Genomic DNA, 19,624 nt, shown 5'->3' with positions numbered 1-19,624 from the left:
AGTGGAGCTCCCCAAGTAGGTAGACTTGTTAAATGCGAGTTGTCACTGCTGTGCAGTCCCACAGCCCTCTGCACCATCCTATGTATCACATCTCTGGCTGCTTTTGTACTGCAAGAGTAGAGGTCCCGTGATCTCACCAGACATGGTATGGCCCATAAAGTTTAAAGTATTTACTTCCCAGCCTTCAGGAAAGGATTTTCTAACATTTGATCTAGTGAACTGAAGTAATGATACTATTTAATATATAAAGGAGTTGTGTAATTAAATAGGATTATGGGTGCATATGTGTATAATTTTATATTGTAATACTTACCTGGCAGGGGAGATACCATGATCACGAAGGTGGTTTTCCCAGGGCGAGGCTTATCCATTGCACTCCAGATGTGCTGACCCCTGCGATTTCCCCAAATGCGGGAAACTCGATGCATAATTTGTGGTAGTGGGGGACTGCATTCACGTTCTCCCCTGGTCTCTGTGGTTCTAAATAAAAGGCCTAAAAAAATTTATATTGTATATATAATATGTATATAATATATATATTTATACAAATGCATGTGTACACACATACACACATATGCAAGCTCCTCTGCTTAGAAACATGAAGTGTCATTAGATTATATATATAATATACATATATACACATATGTATATGTACAACACACACATATATGTAAAAATGTGTGTTGTTTGTCTGTGTGTGTGTAGCAATGATTAATGGGGAAAAAGAGGCCACAAATTTGAAAGATGGTAGGGACTAGCACATGAGATGGTTTGGAGGGAAAGGGGGGAAGGGGATGATGTATTTACATTATAGTAACAAAGAGTAAATACTAAATAAATAAATAAATAAATAAATAAATAAAAATAAATAAATAAATAAATAGGAGTCAACATGACATGAGAACCACGAATGATAAACTTTCCCCTACCACACCATAGGATTCTTAATTGCTGTGTCTAGTGAACAAAGTCACTCATAGAATATTTTCAAAAGAAGCTTCCCTTTATAGACTCGCTGTTCTCACCTCTTTGTTTATCAGTATTGAATTTCTAGAATTCTGAAAAAAAATGTGGATGGTCCACAAATCTCTGTTCAGGGACATTTTAGTCTATCAAGTTATAAAAGACAGTCTAAGTTTAGAAGTTGGAATATTCAGGCGCTTCATTCAAGTAAGAAACCTCTTTGCCGAAGCTGACTGTGCTCTGAGTGTGTGCAGCAAACAGGGAAGGGCAGCTCCTTCCCTCTTTTTGGCTTCCCTTTGGCTCTGGTGATAGCTGCTGACTTGCAGAGTGGTGGCCAGCAGTGAGAGGTGACTTCACAACAGGTGAGGAAGTGGGATGGCTCTGTTTCCTCAGTGCTGCTGTGGACTAGCTTTGAGTCATCTCCATTTAATCAACTTTTTTCAAGCATGCCATGCATAGACCTGCTTGTTCTTTAGCTGTTCCTCTAGACAGAGCACCTTTATTTCATAGGACCTTGGAAATGTGGACTCAACCAAGTTATAAAATGATAAGCCGTTTTGTTCTTGCAGCAACCTCTCACCTTAACAGAGCCAGTATCAAACAAGGAAGCTGTAATGGGAATCCATTATAAATGTTCCAGATATGGAGGTTCAATCTGTATTATTCTGGAGTCCTGGGAAGGCCCTTTCACCAGAGTACAGAAGAGTAGAGCTCACAGAACACCGTCGTTCTTTACAAGGAACTCCTTTCTAAAAAATATTTTTCCCCAGTATTCACGTTAGACCTAAACTTCAAACGACATGAGAATATAACGACAAGAAGATGAATTTCATGTATTTTCTTTGTAAATCCATATCTTGTAACGGTGCCTATGTAAAGATATAAAATCTAGTAAACTTTAATGTCCAATTAAAACGTCCCATTTTAAACTGGGATGAATATAGACTTGAGTTTTTTAAAGGTTGTACTCACAGCTTGGGTAAGCTTGGTGTATAAAGCGTAGGCTGTAGGAAGCTGTTTTCTGGTGGAATGCAGACATCCCTCGACAAAGACATCCCCAGAGCTCTGGTGGGCAGCCTGAGGAGTTTCTTTTGATAGGAATGCTGAGGAATACTTCGGAGAAAACAGACAAATGAGCAAGGCAAATATTAATAGTAGATACTTTGAAATTATCGTGAATTTTAATTATGTTGTCTGCCACGTGAATATACTTCTATCTTCAATTTTTGGGACAGATGAATCTTAGGGGATGTGGTAAAGAAAATTAACCCAGCATGTTCGTTAACATAAAAATGTTCACTATGGCCGCTCTAACTCTATCTCAGAAGTGTTTCTAAAAGTATGTGACCCATTATGCTATAGAAAAAAATCAAGAGAAGGATCTAGGCAATCAAAACAAAGCAAAACCACAACAGCCCTCCCAGTTCTTAGGGAAGGAAGAGAACTCGCAGCTGGAAGGGGTGAAGAGGAAGGTTGTGCCTGCATTTGGTGTGTGATGTTTTGCTCTTTCGGCTTCTTGGGGGCCCGGCACCCAGCTCCCAAATAAATCACACACGGCGGTGGTGTATTCTTAGTTATGAATACCCGGCCTTAGCTTGGCTTGCTTCTCATCAGCTTTTCTTAATTTATGTTGTCCTAACTACCTTTTACTTCTGGAGTTTTATCTTTGGACTTCTCTCTATTTCTGTATATCTTTTCTTCTTTCTCTGTGGTTTGCTGGGTAGCTGGGTAGCTGGCCCCCTGATGTCCATCTCTCCTTTTCGCTAGTTGTTGATCCTCTTCTATTTATTTATTTATTTTGCTCCTTCTATTTATACTCCCTCCCTGATAGCCCAGCCTTTCCTTGCTCCTGCCTTGCTATTGGCCATTCAATTCTTTATTAGAACCATTAGGTGTTTTAGACAAGCAGAGAATCACTGCTTCACAGTTAATAGAATGCAGCATAAACAAAAGCAACACACCTTAAAACAATATTCCCCAACATGCATTTCCTGGAAATAAACAGGTTCTCCTTTGTCTGCAAGAGTGTGGAGAGTTCTTGATGCCTCACAAGAGCAGTGGTAGTTCATCATAGAATCCTCAGGCTACCACACAACTGGGCAAGTCTATGCACCAGGACCTTCTCATGAATAACTAAAGATGTGATAGAGCAAAAGAGAAACAAGAACTAATGTGTTACACAAAAGGACCAAAATTGTGAATTCATGAAACCCATGCAAGTTTGTGTGTGCTCATTTGCTGCCCACCAGAGGATAAAGTCTAAGATATATATGGAGATTGAAAGGAAACTTGGGAAAATCAGACTCAAGGTTACGGAGTACAGGATCACGAGAAAAACCTCATGAAAGAGCAAATCCACATATGTTCTCCTTGCCTCTCTACCTCCTCTCTTCCTGAGCTCACATGGAGGTAGTTATTTAAGTCAGAAACCAGCGACATATGGTTAGCAGAACACACAGACTCTAACCTTAACCTTTTCATCCTCCAGAAAGCCACATACGTTTCCATGGATTTGACACCGATGCACACCCACCGTAAAAACTGCTGTTAGCAGCTAAGCACACTCTTTCTTCCACTGCGACTCTCCCCTCTCTATCCATCAACACCACCGAATCTTCACACTGTGTTCTGCCAATTTTCAAAAACTCTCCACCCTCTTCCATTTTTTTTTGCATCTTCTTTCTCACCTCGTTCACTTTGTAAAATGAGAAGGGAAGGAATATTTATGAGGGGGAGAGATCACACAATCCTCCCAAAGTGTTTTTCCAAAAAGGAAAGAAATATGGATTCTCCCTCCCCTTGGATATGCATGGTTTTGAGTTCTTGGTTATGCAGAGACATTATTTCATGTTAATCCTTTACCATGTTTAATTTCATGTCTTGCTGTCTGAATATCAAGCTTGGAGGATAGCGAAGGTATCATCAACAATGTTTGGGCTTGAGGCCAAAGAAGAGAACAAGAACACAAGATGAAATGCTTCTCAAAACTGAGCCTATGGCTCAGCTGTGAAGCATATGCTGGAAGCGAGGCCCTTTCTTCTTTGCAGGTAGTATTGCCTTTGATGGATTCCTCATTTGACAGACTTGACTAAGAAAACATATTTAAAAGAAGTGATCTTGTGAAATTTTTGATGTTCATATCTCTACAATTTAAATCCACCTCATTCAGCTGTGGCCTTATCCAAACATCAAGGTTTGTAGTCTTTAGGAGAGACCTGTGCAACATACCACCTGAGGTTAGATCCTGGAAGCAGACTGAAGAGCGTCTGGAGGACGCAGAGGTTGAGGTTAACTTCTGTCCACTTGACTAACTGTGTCACAGTGGAGCGTGACAAAAATAAATGGAGCATGAGAGTCAGATCCTTAGTCAGATGACATGACTCCATTTATTACTTAGGTGAAAGCAGAGACAAGTCGCTGGCCGCCATGCTGTGTGATTGCATTTTCTGCTACATTTGTGCCACCCTGCTGAACTAAGAAACCCAGTCATTCTTGTATTATGTTACTTAAAGTATGCAAGCCATTGGAGGCCTCTAGGTAGCAACATCTGGGTGATACCTCACAGGACAGAAGAAGCCTCAAGGAACTGTGCCTCGAGTGGCTGCACATCTGCTTCAGCTTTGGAAATATGGTTTCTCCTTGTGAAGACGTCCTTGAAGAATATTTAGTTGCTGATTGCATATTTCAAAAATTTTCAAAGCTGTTGATATAATGCTGCGAACAGAGTAGGCAATATTCTAAAGACTGTGTGCTTCTTAGAGCTAGTAGAGTTTTAGATCTGACATAGCAGACCCTTGATATGAAATATGTTTTTGTTTTGTTTTGTTTTTCAGGACAGAGTTTATCTGCATATTCCTGGCTGTTCTGGAACTTGCTCTGTAGACCAAATTAACCTTGAATTCAAAAATCTACCTGCCTCTGCCTCACAAGGGCTAGGATTAAAAGTGTGTGCCACCACCACCCAGCAGAAATGTATTCTTTTAAAATATAGTGTATATGTCTTATGATTACAACACGGTCAAGATTAATCATAGCACTTTTTGGCTTCTGATGTGAAAAAAATCACCATTCCAGTTCTATTCTGACTTGTGTCTGGGAATTTTTTATCATTTATCTTGGAAAGACAAAAAAAAGAGTGAAGTGATTGTCTTGGTAGTTGCTCAGTAAAAACCACCCTGAAATCTTCATATAATACAGTCAGGAAGTTTATTCATCACTGGGCTATTGGATGAGGGTCTATATTATACTCAACTTATTATAAGAATAACTACATAAAAGTGATATAAAATCAACTTCATAATGCCAAGCTTATGATTGCTGTCAAAATGAGTTGCTTCCGTTGATAGTCTAACATTGGACAATAATTAGTATTCATACTTGCTTCTATTTAGGAAAGAGGAAAAGAAACACAGAGAACTAAACAGCCAAGTGACAAATAAGAAGTGTGAATATGCCGGGCGGTGGTGGCGCACGCCTTTAATCCCAGCACTCGGGAGGCAGAGGCAGGCGGATCTCTGTGAGTTCGAGACCAGCCTGGTCTACAAGAGCTAGCTCTAGGACAGGCTCTAAAGCTGCAGAGAAACCCTGTCTCGAAAAACCAAAAAAAAAAAAAAAAAGAAGTGTGAATATTCCCAGTACAACTAGGAAACAAACCCCAAGGGTTCTAGACACAAGCACAGCTCACGCTCCATTTTTCCACACTATGTATGGAGTATCTGTTACTATTGTAGAGTTCTAATGGAGCCTAATGAGGTGCTGTCTGCATGACATGACTTTTGGAGCTACAGTAGAAATCACATACCTCCCCCATTTCATTCATATTGCAGGGAAGTGGTGTCGAATAAAAAGCTCCAGGTCAGATCATAGTAGATATAAATGTCATGGATAGATCTTCTAAGATCTTCAGATAAATGATTCTGTGGATTTGTGGAAGGATCCTTATGTCAGTAGAAGTACTAGATATGTCAGTCTAGTCAAGATGATGAAGACATGGCAGGAGTCTTAGCCTCTGGCCCCAGTGGAGGCAATGAGGTCGGTCAGTTCTAACTCTGAAAGCGAGCTGCAGTTTCCCCAGCCTTCCAATTGCTCATCAATGACCAGCCATCTGCTTTCTCACAGATAACCTATATTTTAGGTTTGAAATTCTTGAGACAAGAAGTTTTCCCAGTTTTGAGTTTCAGAATATTTGTTTGTACATATTTTGGGTAGCATCCAAGAAAAACATAAAATTCATTACATTTCATAAACATCTTATACCTAGAGACTGAAGATAATTTCTATAGTATTTTTGTATGTCTACATTTAGACTGTGAGGTTAGGTACAACATTTTCCAGAAAAGTATGATGTTGCTGCCAAATGTTTTGGAACTTGGAATGCTTTGCATTTTAGATTTTGGAGTTTTGGATACTCAATACAAAACACTGCTATCCATTATAATATATAGATAACAAACACAACAGGCATACAAGCTGTCCATCTTGGTCTGGGTAACATGATCAGGGTGAACAAGAACACAACAGGAAACATACTGAGGGTGGCTATCATACTGCCCTTGCTCCCAGCAACCCTCACACAACATTTTTATGATGTCAGTAATTAAAAACATATTCAGTTTTGTTAATAACTCTAATGATGCAATGTTGAAATTCCAAGATCTTAACATCAAATGTGATAATAGACTTAATAACACAAATCCAACCAAAAGACAACACATGTTCTTAACCTTGCAGATTGGACTTTCAAAAGGAAAAGACCACAGCAGGCATTATAATTTTAATTTTTAGTATCTCCTTTTGAACTTAAGGACATTTTTTTCTCTCAAAGTAATAAATACCAAGCTTACACATTTTAGTAATTCAATGAATGTATCATGTAAAAGAGAAAAGTTTTGCTTATATAATAATAACTAATTATGAAAATATTTTTATTCAGTTTTGTAGGTAAAACGTACATGTAGGTGCTAGGATGTGTATATGTAGATTCATATTGTAAAGATATTTTTCATGCTCACACAATGCTAAATGGTAAAGTTGGGATTCCAACTGAGGATGGTTGCAAGTAGATACTTAAGCTAATGATTATCTACTGATATGTAGCAGATATAAAATGTATATATGTTGCTACTCTTAGTTTATATATTTAGTCTTTAACATCATTTTCACAATCTCTTTATGTTTAATCAACATACATTTTAACTGTCCTCACTGCTTGCTCTTATCCTGTGTGCCCAGAGTATCCTAGTCTTCATTTGAATACGAATTTATGAAAAAATGTGTCCAAACAACTGTTTTCAGGAATAATTTTGGAAAGTACAAAAGCATTGTGTTTTCTGACCCCAGACCCCACTAAACATCTGAACTATTGGGTGACTTTATACAGAAACAAAGTGCATGGCCTATGGAGTAAACTGAACCTGGTATCCTGGCCTCATCTTTCAACGTGAGTTCCTTTCCCTGGCCCCTCTACGTCTCTTCTTGCAATCCTGTAGTAGCCTCCACTTGACAGAGCTTGTTTCCGTTATAGCCACCATGCCACTGAAAGACACTGTAATACCAGTTTTATCATAAAATCAAGAGCTTGATGCTATATAAATTTCTATTCCAAAATCTCCGTCTCTATATGATTTAAAAATTTATTTCACTCAGTGTCATGTTCTCTGTTAGTAGCCCTAAATAGAATTTATAAAAGGTTTCCTTTGAATAGTTATGTTTGAAGGGCCACGCTGTCAGTGGTCTCTGTGTTCTGAGCTGTGTTAGTTACAACATGCACTGATTTCTTCATGCAATTCCACACGTGAAGCAGCCTTTTTTTTTTTTAACCTAAGTACGACTTTTAAAATGATTCACCTATAGATTGATGTGAGCCTCAGTTCGATCTTTTATTTTCAAGTGAGGTAAATAAACTTGGTTTGTTGTGGTTCTATGGAACTAAATTTTGTATGTGTTGCCTGGAGATCATGGGAAGAGACCGTGAGTCAAAACAAGACAATACCCCTGGTCCAAAGTGTTGCGGTTGTGTTGTGAATGATACAAGGGGCCCAATGGAGCCTTTGCAGAAGTTCTTTGCCCAGGCAGTGTTCTGAGAGTCCTTTTTTCCCTGTGGTACTTGGTCTGGTCTTTTCTTTATCCCTGTAAATTGAAACCCATAAAATTCTGTAGGTCTTCCCTGTGTGCTTTTGCTCCTCTAGAATAAAGAAACAATTGCACTCAACTTCCTGTCCTGCTCAGAAGTTCAGAATTGCACAACAAATTAACAATTAAGTTGTGAAGCACAACTTGGGAATCAGATTCTCTCGTTCTACCCTGACTAGCACTGCACCTTTTCAGAAATCATCTCAGTTTTCTATCCTCACCTTCCCGAGTTGTAATTTGAGAGAGACGGTGTTGGTGTTCATTTCCTGTGGGACTGCTGTGCGGTTTCTGAGAGATGCCAGGGCACAAGCTGTCTATGCTGACGGCGGCATGGTTTTCTAGTGAAAAATTCCTCAGGAATCCCTTCAGTACACACGCCTGTGACCCTCAGCTCCCAATCAGTTCCGGAAAGGGTCCTCATGGTAATACTTTTGCATTTTGTTTGATTCACTTGTGAGTCACACCGGTTTTTAGAGAACACTTTTATTTAATATGTTCCATCAACATATGGGAAAAGCTACTTAAGTGGATCCAGTTTCATGGCTTTAGAGATCTGTGAATCATCTTCTGAGGTAGTTTCTCATGTCCTATTTTTTAAATTAGCTTCCCCCTCATTATTGATAAGGAAATAACAAAAGCAGATCATGGGATTGACAGCTTGGGGAACAGTCCAATTAAGAAGACCAGCATCATTCTTCACTGAGATTGGACAGGCCTGGCCATTACATGTCTCCTCTGCCTCGTAAGTTCCAGTCTTTTTGAGATCCTGTGCTAACCACTTCCATTAAACCCTATCCTAAACAGCCCTTCCACTGTGGAGTAGGAGCTGGGAAGGCAGATTGAATGAATACCTTTCTGCTACCTGCCACTGTTCTTCTGCCATTGTAATACTCTGTCAGTCTCAACTCTCTGGTATTTAAAAAACTCTCAGGAAAGTGTTATTTTATATAAAAGCTGTTTGTAGATCTTCTTCACAGCCATAAAAGAAGGAAAGCAGCTCCGACGTTCCCAACTTCAAACAGTATTAGAAGAACGGGCAAGAGGAAGGAAGGAAGAAGCCGATCCCTACTGCCATGGTTCTATAAATCACAGTGGGAACCTCTAATAGTTGAAGTCAGAAGGGAACACTAGGGCAGTCGCTTCTACAAATTATTAGTCCATCAGTCTCCTGAGTTGGGCTTTTATAACTATGCCTCTTCCATGCCTCTTTATTCCACCTTTAAAAGTGAGCCTCTGTGTCTAGACTTCAGGGCATCTTAACTTCCTTCCAACCACAAAACTCATCTGCAGTCCCAAGTGGGGATTGGAGAGGCTCCCTCCGGTGGGCACTCCAGCTCTGCCAATTAGGTAGGAAATGGCTAACTGTAGCTGGAGCAGTTTGAGATTGATTAACTGGTTTGCATTAGGCAAAAGGGCACTGGGAGAAATGGCCCTAATTGGCTAAGTGATCTAGATGCTCACACATCTGGGGTGATACCTTCCTAATTTTGTAGTAGCCACAGGCTATCTAAACAACTCATGCCCATTGACTACAGTGTAAGAGGACACATTATCTACTGTTCAGAGATTTCTAACAGCTCTCTAGCTATGTTTACCCATTTCTTTTTCATAGAATCAGAGATACTAGGCTTCCATGGGGCAGTGTTCCAAAGTTCTTATTGCTGCTGGTTCCAGATCCCTCATCTTTAAAATGAAGAAAATGAACCAGATACCCTTCAATGGCCTTTCTTGTTTGGATATTTAGTGAGCTGATGCCAGGCATATTGGCCCGAAACACACAGTGCCATCTCTCCAGGGAGCAATACAGAGTTGGTAACAGCTCTACTTCTGAAGTATCAGTAGATAAGGGTACCTGTTTTCCCACTGATACTTCAGGAGAACAGCTCAGACAAAGCCCACCCTCATTCTCTGGACACAGAGCAAAGGGCTTTTACCCATAGACTTGGGTTTGGCAGGAATCCCAGCATCTGCATTCAATCAACGGAAAAACAACGGCATGGTTTCCTAAAGCATCTGAACTGTTTTCCTCATCTGTAATGAGAGAGCCAGATTGTTATAAAGATTAGAGTACGTGTGTGCAGAGTGTCTGGGCCAGAGCGGCTTCGCAGTAATCGCCAGGGACAACTTTGACCCTGATGCTGGACAATGCCTCTGTCTCTTATCTCATCTGTTCTCCTTTACTGCACAAGGCAAGAGACAGATAAGAAAGACCAGACCTAGGCTCTGAGTTTGCAGGTCACTGTGAGTCCTCACAATCCCCTTCAACGAAACATATTCTTTTTATTAGCTACATTTCAGCCTCATTTCTCTAATGGGCCCTCTCCTGCAGTTCTACTTTTTCAGCTTTCTCTATGACAAAAGATTTGCAAAAAGCACAGGCATAATTGCTAAAGTTTCTCTCTTTTTGACAGTAATTCAATGCCTTTAACAAAATTTATAATCCTTTTGTACCTAAATGTTTATATGCATTGTAAAACCATAATGTAAAAGTATATAAACATTTTCACATGTTCTACCAGATCAAATGTGGTACATGTGATAATAATTAGAACCACCAGCCTAACATATTGTGGAAAATGCCACATATGCATTCAATTATGGTTTCTGATTTTCAGGCATGCATTCAGGGAAAGAAGGAAGTGACTTTGTATTTAACTTCTTCACTGCTAACAGAACATGCATGTGTTCTGGCAAGATTCTCGGGGAACATCTGTCTAAAAGGAGCATTGGGGAGTTAATCGACATCTACCAAGCCCTGGCAACTGCTGTATGCCCATGCTGTCTCCATTAATGTTCTTAACGGTGTCTGCTTTAAACAAAGTCACAAAACACACTGTTGATTCAGTCCTTGAGTAAAAACGCAGAGCACAAGCAAAACACCAAAGGGCTTATTTGCAGGAGAACTTTGTTAAGTTGGTAAACAGTTTGGCCTCTTTTCCCAGGAAAATTGTTTGTAGATGTTGCCAAGGCTGGAGTAGGGAGTGGAGCTACGAGGGAATGGCCGTGGTTATAACTGGCTTGCAAACATGTTTCTAATGGCACATACTGAAGGAATGAATACGAACAAGAATTCCATGGAGGGGTTGGCTGAATGAAGAAGAAGGCAACTGCTATGTTGGGTTTAGTTCCGGTTGGAGGAGGTATGACGAAGGATTTCAGCATAACCAAGAGCAAAAATTGTTAAGGGTTTTGTTGGATATGTATAAGGTGAATGGGATTGCATCTTCTCCAGCTTGGAAGGCATATTTGACTCTCTGTACACGGAAAGTTGCCAGGTTAGCAAAGACTGCCAGTAGTAGAGTAACTTATTCTATCATATTAGAAGTTAGTGGGAGAGACACAACTTGAATGCAAGGCCTTGCTCTAAATCCTCACATTCTTCTCGAAAGCTTCATGTTCAATTTGTTCCCTATTTCTTAAGCATCCTATCTCCATAAAGGTTCGGATGACCTTAGTAAAAAGCAAAGAACCAAACATGGGGCTGCCCTATAACTTACAAATACCTGGGAAGGTTTGAACTTCAAGTAAACGATGAATATATAATGTTTGCTAAGCCTGCCAATCCCAGGCCAACAAAATTCTTTCAGAAATGTTTTTATTTTGAATTGGTATTTTTTCATTTTTAGTTTTTATTTTTTGTTTACTTGTGGTGTGTGTGTGTGTGTGTGTGTGTGTGTGTGTGTATGCATGCATGAGTGTGCCCTCAGAGGGCATTGCAATCACGAGAAGTGGGTTTTCAGGCAGTGAGCTTCCTCACGTGTGTGCTCGGATGTGAACTGTGATTCATTACAAGAGCAGTAAGCCTTCTGAATGACTGAGCCATGTCCAGACCTATTCATCCTGGGTATATGTGTATGTGTGTGAGTGCAAGTCTGGCAAGCTTGCAAGTCTGTGTGGAGCCAGAGAAAACTTTCAGAAGCTGGTTCTCTTCTTTCACTATGCAGGTTGTGGGGACCAAACAGATCTACAGGCTTGGTGATCAACTTTACCCACTGATCCAGACAGCCATCTTAAACAAAAGAAAAACCACAAGGCAAAATTGGTTTGCTAAGTCTGAAACAGTGTATAGGAAGAAAGAAAGAGAACGAAAGGAAGGAAGGAAGAATGGAAGGAAGGAAGAAAGGAAGGAAGGAAGGAACAAACAAATGAATGAACAGACTAACTTAAAACCAGCCAGAGATTATCATGGATAGGTTATACACAGGCAAACAGAAACTGTAAATAAAAATCAAAGTATCAAAGGTGGGGAGTTGTTTCCAAAAAGTAAGGAGCAGGTCGTCATACAGCCAGCAGCACATAGCATTGCAGGAAAGAGAAGAGCAGAGCTCAGATGAGGCACATGAGAGGTCAACATGGCCACAGCAAGCACATTTGAGGTCAAGGGCATCTGAGTCAAACACCACAGAGCGGAAGCTTGCACATCAGGAACCTGTTTCCTTGGGTTTCTGAGAACTAGACATTAAAATCAAAAGTAGGATTGATCTTGTGCATGGCCTGTATGCCACCATCTCTTCTAAACATCTTCCTGGGTCTCCCTTGCATGCATGTCTGTGTCCTAGCCTCCTGCATATATGCAGACACAGGTCATAATAGCCAGAAGTTCACATGAAGACCTCACTTTACCTTAATTACCTCTAAAAAGGTTCTTTCTCCAGCATGGCTACATCGGGCGGCAGTTGAGGATAGCACCGCAAAACCCAAATTCATGAGAGACAAAGTTAAAGCCGTGTTATTGGTTGCTGTTATGAAACCAATTGAAATTAATTCTGTTAAGTTCTATGGTCATTTATAACAATTAAGGTAGGTAGATTTCTTTGTAAAAAACATTTAAATATACTCTGACTGTGTGCAGCTGTGTGTAGGATGGAGGTGAATGGCAATCACTGCATGTGTACAGAGGTGAGAAGACATTGCAGGGGGGTAGTGCTGCCTGTCTACCTTCATATAGGTACCAATGATTGGATTTCACTGTCAAACTTGGCCAGTAGACTCCACTACCTACCGAGCCAATTCAACAGTCCCAAGTAGTTGATTATCATGCCCGCTGTAGAGACACCAAAATGAATGGCATGCAGTGTGCAGCCAGCCCTGTGCACAGGTTTTTGCTCTGAGATATCAAATCTAGGTCAGATCCTGGCTCATGCACTTACTGGTTATGGAAGCATGGGCAGTTTTCTTGCCTGATATAGAAGCATAATCATAGATGCTTAATAGATAGTCTTGAAGACTCGAGATATTGATGTCAAGCCTGGTTCCTGGTGTGTAAAAGAAAACAGCACAGAGAGACGTGATGGCTGTTACAACAGGAGAATTTAGACAACTTTCTCCAAACTATAGTTGTTAGAGATGAAACCTAAAACCACCAGACAATTTTGCTATGTAGAAAGGGGGCTAGGCCACAGTACACAAGACGCGGTGAGAATCTCAACACAACCACAGAGGACTGGGCTTCTGTGAATGACAGAAAACAGAACCAGGAAAGAAGGTAGATGCTATGTCACAAGGGACTTGGGCATTGTGCTGAAGTTACTGGTGCATATTCCATAAACAAAGGAAAATACTAGTGATCAGGGCTGGTTTGAGGTTGTTGGGTATTTCTTTATATCCCTGCCTTAGGCTGCTTCTAAAGGGTGCAACACGGGAGTGCCTGACCATATTGGGAAAGAAGAGCAAACTAACAAACAAACCAGCTTTTGTCCATGGCTGAATCTGGCAAAATGCATAACTGAACATTAAATCTGCCCCGAAGTACAAATGGATGAAGGGATTGCTTAAGCCTACAGTACAACAGACTACATGGAAAGTCTTCCAGCCAGCTCTGCTTTTCTTTCTTTTATTGATGCTGCTGTTATAAAGGAGAATGTTTTATTACCAAATTATGTCTGTTGAGATGAATTAGGAAATACAGGAGAAATGAAAAAGGAAGAAAGGGAGAGAGGGAGGGGAAGAGGAAGGGAGGGAGGAAGGGTGGAAAGATCCATCTCCTGGCATAGGTATATGCCCATATGGTCACAAAGCACAATAGAATAGCCTGGTTTTTATATGCTTACTTTCCCCAAAAATGAGCATTTGCTGGGGAAAAAAAACCCACACATAGAAATTTGTGCTGCTAAGTATCATCGATATCTATCATGAAATAAGATTTTCTCAGCTCCCCAGAAACCTCCGCCTTCCCTTATAAACACCCGCTTAACTTCTGACACCATAGATTTGTTTCCCCTGGTTTTGAATCCTGGAGTCAGTCTGTCAAGCACACACTGCTCTCCGCGCTCGTCTTAGATGCTGTAGAGTGCTCATGAAGCTCACCTGTGCTGCTGTGCACAGCAGTGCTTAGTGTTCATTGCTGTGGAATAACTTACTGGAGGATTCCACTACTACACATGTGTTCTTCTGTTTAAGAGCCTCCGTGGCTTTCTGTCACAGCTAATAAGGACTAGTACTGCTGAGAATGTTGCTGGGTAGTAGTTCTGGAGCAAATTTCTGTACATTTCTATTAGGTATATATATATATATATATATATTTCTTCCATATATATATATATATATATATATATATATATATATATATATGGAAGAAATTGCTGGGGCAGAAAGTATGCAAATGGATTTCAGAACTAATAGTGCTAATTAACATTCCCCAAAACTTTATATGAGTGTCTCGTTGCTCTGCATCTCACAAGGACTGATATCATCAGTCTTTTTAACTTTACATCTGGTAGGGGAGCCAAGGAAGTTAATGTTGCCTCTGTCTTTGCTGTGCTGTTCGGAACGAGACTCACCCCCTCTTCTAAAGTCTGATGGCTAACTTCTCCCTGGGGGGAAGTGCTTTTGAAGCCTTGTCTGTTTTTTTGGTTTTTTTTTTTTGATTGACCTGTGAGCTTTTGCACTCAGGATTGCTGACTGTGTACATGCACATGTTCTACATAAAAGTGCTCTCAGTTACATACATATGTGTCTCAAACGGTTCTCATTATGTGACCCCAACAATTCTTTTTTTTTTTTTTTTTTTTTTTTTTTTTTTTTTTTTTTTTTTTTTTAGAGCCTGTCCTGGAACTAGCTCTTGTAGACCAGGCTGGCCTGGAACTCACAGAGATCCGCCTGCCTCTGCCTCCCAAGTGCTGGGATTAAAGGCGTGCGCCACCACCGCCCGGCTTGACCCCAACAATTCTTATAACAGGATATTGATGACTGGAGTGGTCTCCATCGGAATCAGTTTCAACATATCAATAATTTATTTCACATTCTGTCAACTTTAAGTACTGTGAAATTCCACAGTGGCAAAATGGTCATCCTTAGTTATCTTGTATAGATTTTCATGTTCTCCTTTTACTCTCTAGATATGAAACTCCTAGAATTAATTTTTTTATATGGTGAGGCAGGGACCAACTTACATTTTGTATTTTCAATTCTCAAAGTACAGTGTAGTGTAGTGTGTGTGTGTGGGGGGGTGGGCATGTGTACCAGCAAACATGGGAAAATCAGAGGACAACCTGTTGGTGCTAGTTCTCTCCTTTTACCACACAGGACCTGGGGGCCCTGGGTTGAAATTCAGGTATCCCCTGCAGAATCAGCACTCTCAGTAACTAGCATTAAGGCCTCAAGACAACCATCACATATTTGAATTCTTTGTTTACTTTTTCATCAACTATAAAAGCAATAGCTAGGTATGGTGGCATCCTTCTTGTAAGGTCCCTTTCAGGGGTGGATGGGATGAAGGGAGAACAGTCTGAGATCAGGCTACACAGCAAAACTACCTAATAACAAATTTCCCCAGTGCCGGTGGCTTCCTCTATTCTTGTAACCACTGCCCTCTTTGAACAGCACAGGCTGTTATGACTCGGTGCTCTTGAAGTTTATTATTTAGATTATCCCTACAAGCTCCATTTGCATTCCCAAGAGGTGGAACAGGATATAGGTGCATCAACAAATATCCTTAAATGAATGATTTTGAAGGAACTGAAATAAGGAATTGAATAAGGCAGAGGAAAGATTTGAGAAAGAATGTCATACAGCCTGTGTTCAGTGATGAGCTGATCCAACAGGAACCTGGGGAGGGGGGCCAGCCCTTTCTCGTCTGGTGTTGGCCAGTTATTGACAGAAGACTGCCCTGGTGTGTGTGCATAACCCTCAGAAAGAACACTCTTGTTTAATTCAGCTTAAGGAAATCCTCTAGGGAAGAAGGAAACTGTGAGCTTTCAGAGATGTTGGGATAGACATATGAAAGGAAAGGGTCATGTTGACCGGGTCCCAACAACATCCACACTGCTCCTTCCCTGGAATATCCCCATTTTATCCACGACTTAAGAATACTGTGAAATAGTGTTCAGCATGTTTGTGCCATCGACTGGCTTTGTGTGGCTTGCACAAAACACTTCTACAGCCCTGATTACGCTGCTGAGTCTCGGCTTCAAGCATACACATGCTGTTGCATGCGCTTAAAGACTTCCAAGCGGAATGAGATCAGAATGAAATAAGAGAACCCTACAAGCTATTTTAAATAACAACTAGTAAATAAAAACATCTGGTAGAAGATTAAGATCCACACACTGAACCCTGGGTGGAGAGCTTGTGACATACCTTTAAGGCAGAGTGCACACATTAGCAGCTCTTTCCTGATGTTTGGTGCCTAACAGAATGCTCAGGAAATGTAGGCAGGAGGCTGTGGAGTCATTCAGAGAGCTCAGTGGGATGAGGGCACAGAGCACACCTCCCCCGGTTTTATTGACCTTTATACTGTGTTCTGTTTGAGCTCTTTAAACGAGTGGTTATGAAAACCCAGATACTACACTCATTGGCTGTGAATGTGACACCAGCAGCTGCTTGCCTTGGCTTGACGCCTCCAGTAGGAAACCGACAGGAATGTTTGAGCCCATACCTTCTCTCTGGGAACAACATGAGAAAAGGGGAAGCTTCAAAGATAGAAAACACCTGTGTCACTTCTTCTGCGCCGTGAAGCTGATTCTGAAATTCTAGCCTCTGCTCTCTGTCTCCTCGGAAGACAGAAAATGGTGACTGTACAGGTCCTGTTGATGTGAGGGTCTCGTCTCCTGCCTGGCTTTGAGGAAACATGACAGAGAAAAAAATCTCTCCGGTATGTCTGAAAGCAAGATGAGGAGCAGGATAACAAGGGACATTTCCCCACCCTCACTACAGCCTCATTTGAAAAGGTCACAGCAAATAGGATTTGTGTGATTCTTTAGTAATGGGCAACTCACTGCAGGCCCCACTGGACCTGAGAACCTGTAGTCTCTGTTTTCCAAAATAGGATGTAACTAGTTTTGATTGTTTAAAGCAGATAAAAACCGACTCTGAGGAGTGCATTCTGCTTGAAATAAATCTCCCTCTTCATTTTATTGGACTGTATGCTTTGGACTGGGGAGGGTGATTTCCCCACTGTGTGGTTGTGACACTGCCCACATGGCTGGATCTCTGTGGTTGCTGTGAGATCCTCATTAGCCTCATTGTGCTTTTCCTTCTACTTCCAGGGCTGCAAGGGCTTAACAGATCTCTCACCTTTGAGTGCCAGGGCAGCACCCCAAGGAAGGTAGAATAAACAGAACGATTAACCAGGCAGTATGCAGCAAGGGGGCAATATTTCAATAGCAAATATTGCTACCCATATACCGCAACAGAATGTGCTAAAGCAAACAAAATGATAGTGTAATTATAGTCATTCCAATTATGTTAATTAGCCTGAATACACGCTTCATTGATAAGCAACTGTGCTCAAAGCAGCGCCGTTAAGCCTGGTACTCCAGCCTTTAGCGACTTTGTGATATACGTGCTACTCTCATTGTGAGAAATGTTTAGCCTCTCATTATGTTTTCTTTCTTTCCTAATACTTCTGCCCCGACATTAAAATGAAAGGCTGCGCCATCCCATGTTCCTGCAAGTTAATCTATAGACTCATTTGTCTGCTAAAAGCCTTGCTGTTTTTGTTCCCCTTTTGAGCCTCCAATGAAAACCATTAACATGTCCCATTTGACTAATTAAAATCCAACTTAAGAAAATGGATTTGCTTCCACGTTACTCCAAATTACATCTTGTGCTTTGCGATCACCCACAAAAAATTAACTCTGAAGGAGATAGCCACCAGGAGCTGCTGTTCACATAGCAGACTGCACTTGGAGGGAACCAAAAGTTGGGGGAGTCTAGCCTATTGATATACATTTATGAGTTCATGAGACACCGGATTGTTCTATAAAAGTTCATGAATTACAAAGAAATAGAAGGTTTAAAGGGATGCATCATAAATGATAATATAAATGGTCAAAGGAAAAAAATCACAGTTGAAAGCCGACAGGAGTCATGTGTGTGTTAGACTGTGGAAACAGTACAATGATTTAAACAGGGAACTCTCAAGAACTCAGAACATGCCCTGAGGTGGTAAAGAAAAGAAACCAGAGACCCTGCAGGTGGGAATATAGATGAGTACCGCCAGGATGAAAATTAGCATAAAGCTCCTTAAGAAAAACACCAACAGCATCTCCATATGATGCTGTTACCTGATTCATGGGGTCCGAACCCAAGGGAATCTTAGCATGCACCAGGCATAGCTGTTTATCCTGTGGCTGCACTCATAATAGCCAAGTTGCCGAGTCAGTCTGGGTTCCTATGTACAGATGAACAAAGAGAAAATGTGAGGTAGTGTGTACTTGTGTGTGCTCGTGGGTGTGTGTGTATGTATGCGTCTGTGTGTATACAGAGATGCACAGTGGATTAACATTCAACCATTAAGAAGAAGTGAACAAACGGGGTGTGGTTCGTGTAGTAAATAATTACTTAGAGGTGAAAAACATGGATAGAAGATTTGCCACCAAAATGACACCAGGAAATTAGAACCCAAATGAGCTGCTGGTCGAATCAGAGACTGAGGAGAAGCTAAATCATGTCATGAAGCCAGAGCAACACAGTAGGCGTTTGCTATTGGAACATCCCAGGCCCATTGGATTGCACTTTGGTACTTCAACTCAGTCCTTGTCTCAAAGCTTTCTCTTAAATTTATTTGTGTGTGGGGGGGGCGGGGTGGCTGCATATGTATGACCCAGTACATATGAAAGTATGTACTCTTGTATGCAGAGGTGAGAAGTCTACCTCAAAAACTATTCAGCGTATGCTTTGAGTCAGTTTCTGAATGGGTCCGGTGGTTGACTGATTCACTGGCAGCTAGGTAGTGACCCCAGAGGACCTCCTTTCTCTGCCTGTGGAGTGCTGGGATGTTAAGTGTGTGTCACCACATCTGGGTTTTTATTTTATTTAATATGAGTGTTGGGAAATAAACTCAGGTCCTCATGTTCACCCCTATGACTGAACAAGGCAAGAGCTCCCCACTGAGCTATCTCTCCCACCTCTCTCTACTCTCTTCTCAGCTTATTTCACTTTATTTCTTGTTTTCTATAGGTTGTTTTTTCTCCGAACTATAATCAGTCCCATACCCCATCTTCTTTCTCTCTGTTCTCCCTTCAGAGTCATCTCTTGTCATTGGAGCTTGGGAAAGAATGGATCTCAATCACTTTTACTTTCCTTTAAC

The 19,624-nt window shown here is 40.9% G+C and overlaps 1 non-coding gene across 1 annotated transcript; it reads left to right on the top strand.

Annotated features, from left to right (window-relative positions):
- Positions 1 to 305: 305 nt before the first annotated feature.
- Positions 306 to 468, top strand: LOC119826992. The gene has a single exon (XR_005287543.1). It is a non-coding gene; the product is annotated as a U1 spliceosomal RNA (small nuclear RNA).
- Positions 469 to 19,624: the final 19,156 nt, after the last annotated feature.

Source organism: Arvicola amphibius, chromosome 11 (genome assembly GCF_903992535.2).
Source record: "Arvicola amphibius chromosome 11, mArvAmp1.2, whole genome shotgun sequence".
In the NCBI taxonomy this organism is placed as follows: domain Eukaryota; kingdom Metazoa; phylum Chordata; class Mammalia; order Rodentia; family Cricetidae; genus Arvicola; species Arvicola amphibius.
Note: the sequence above shows the minus strand (reverse complement) of the source record. Positions and strands in the feature narration are given on the sequence as shown.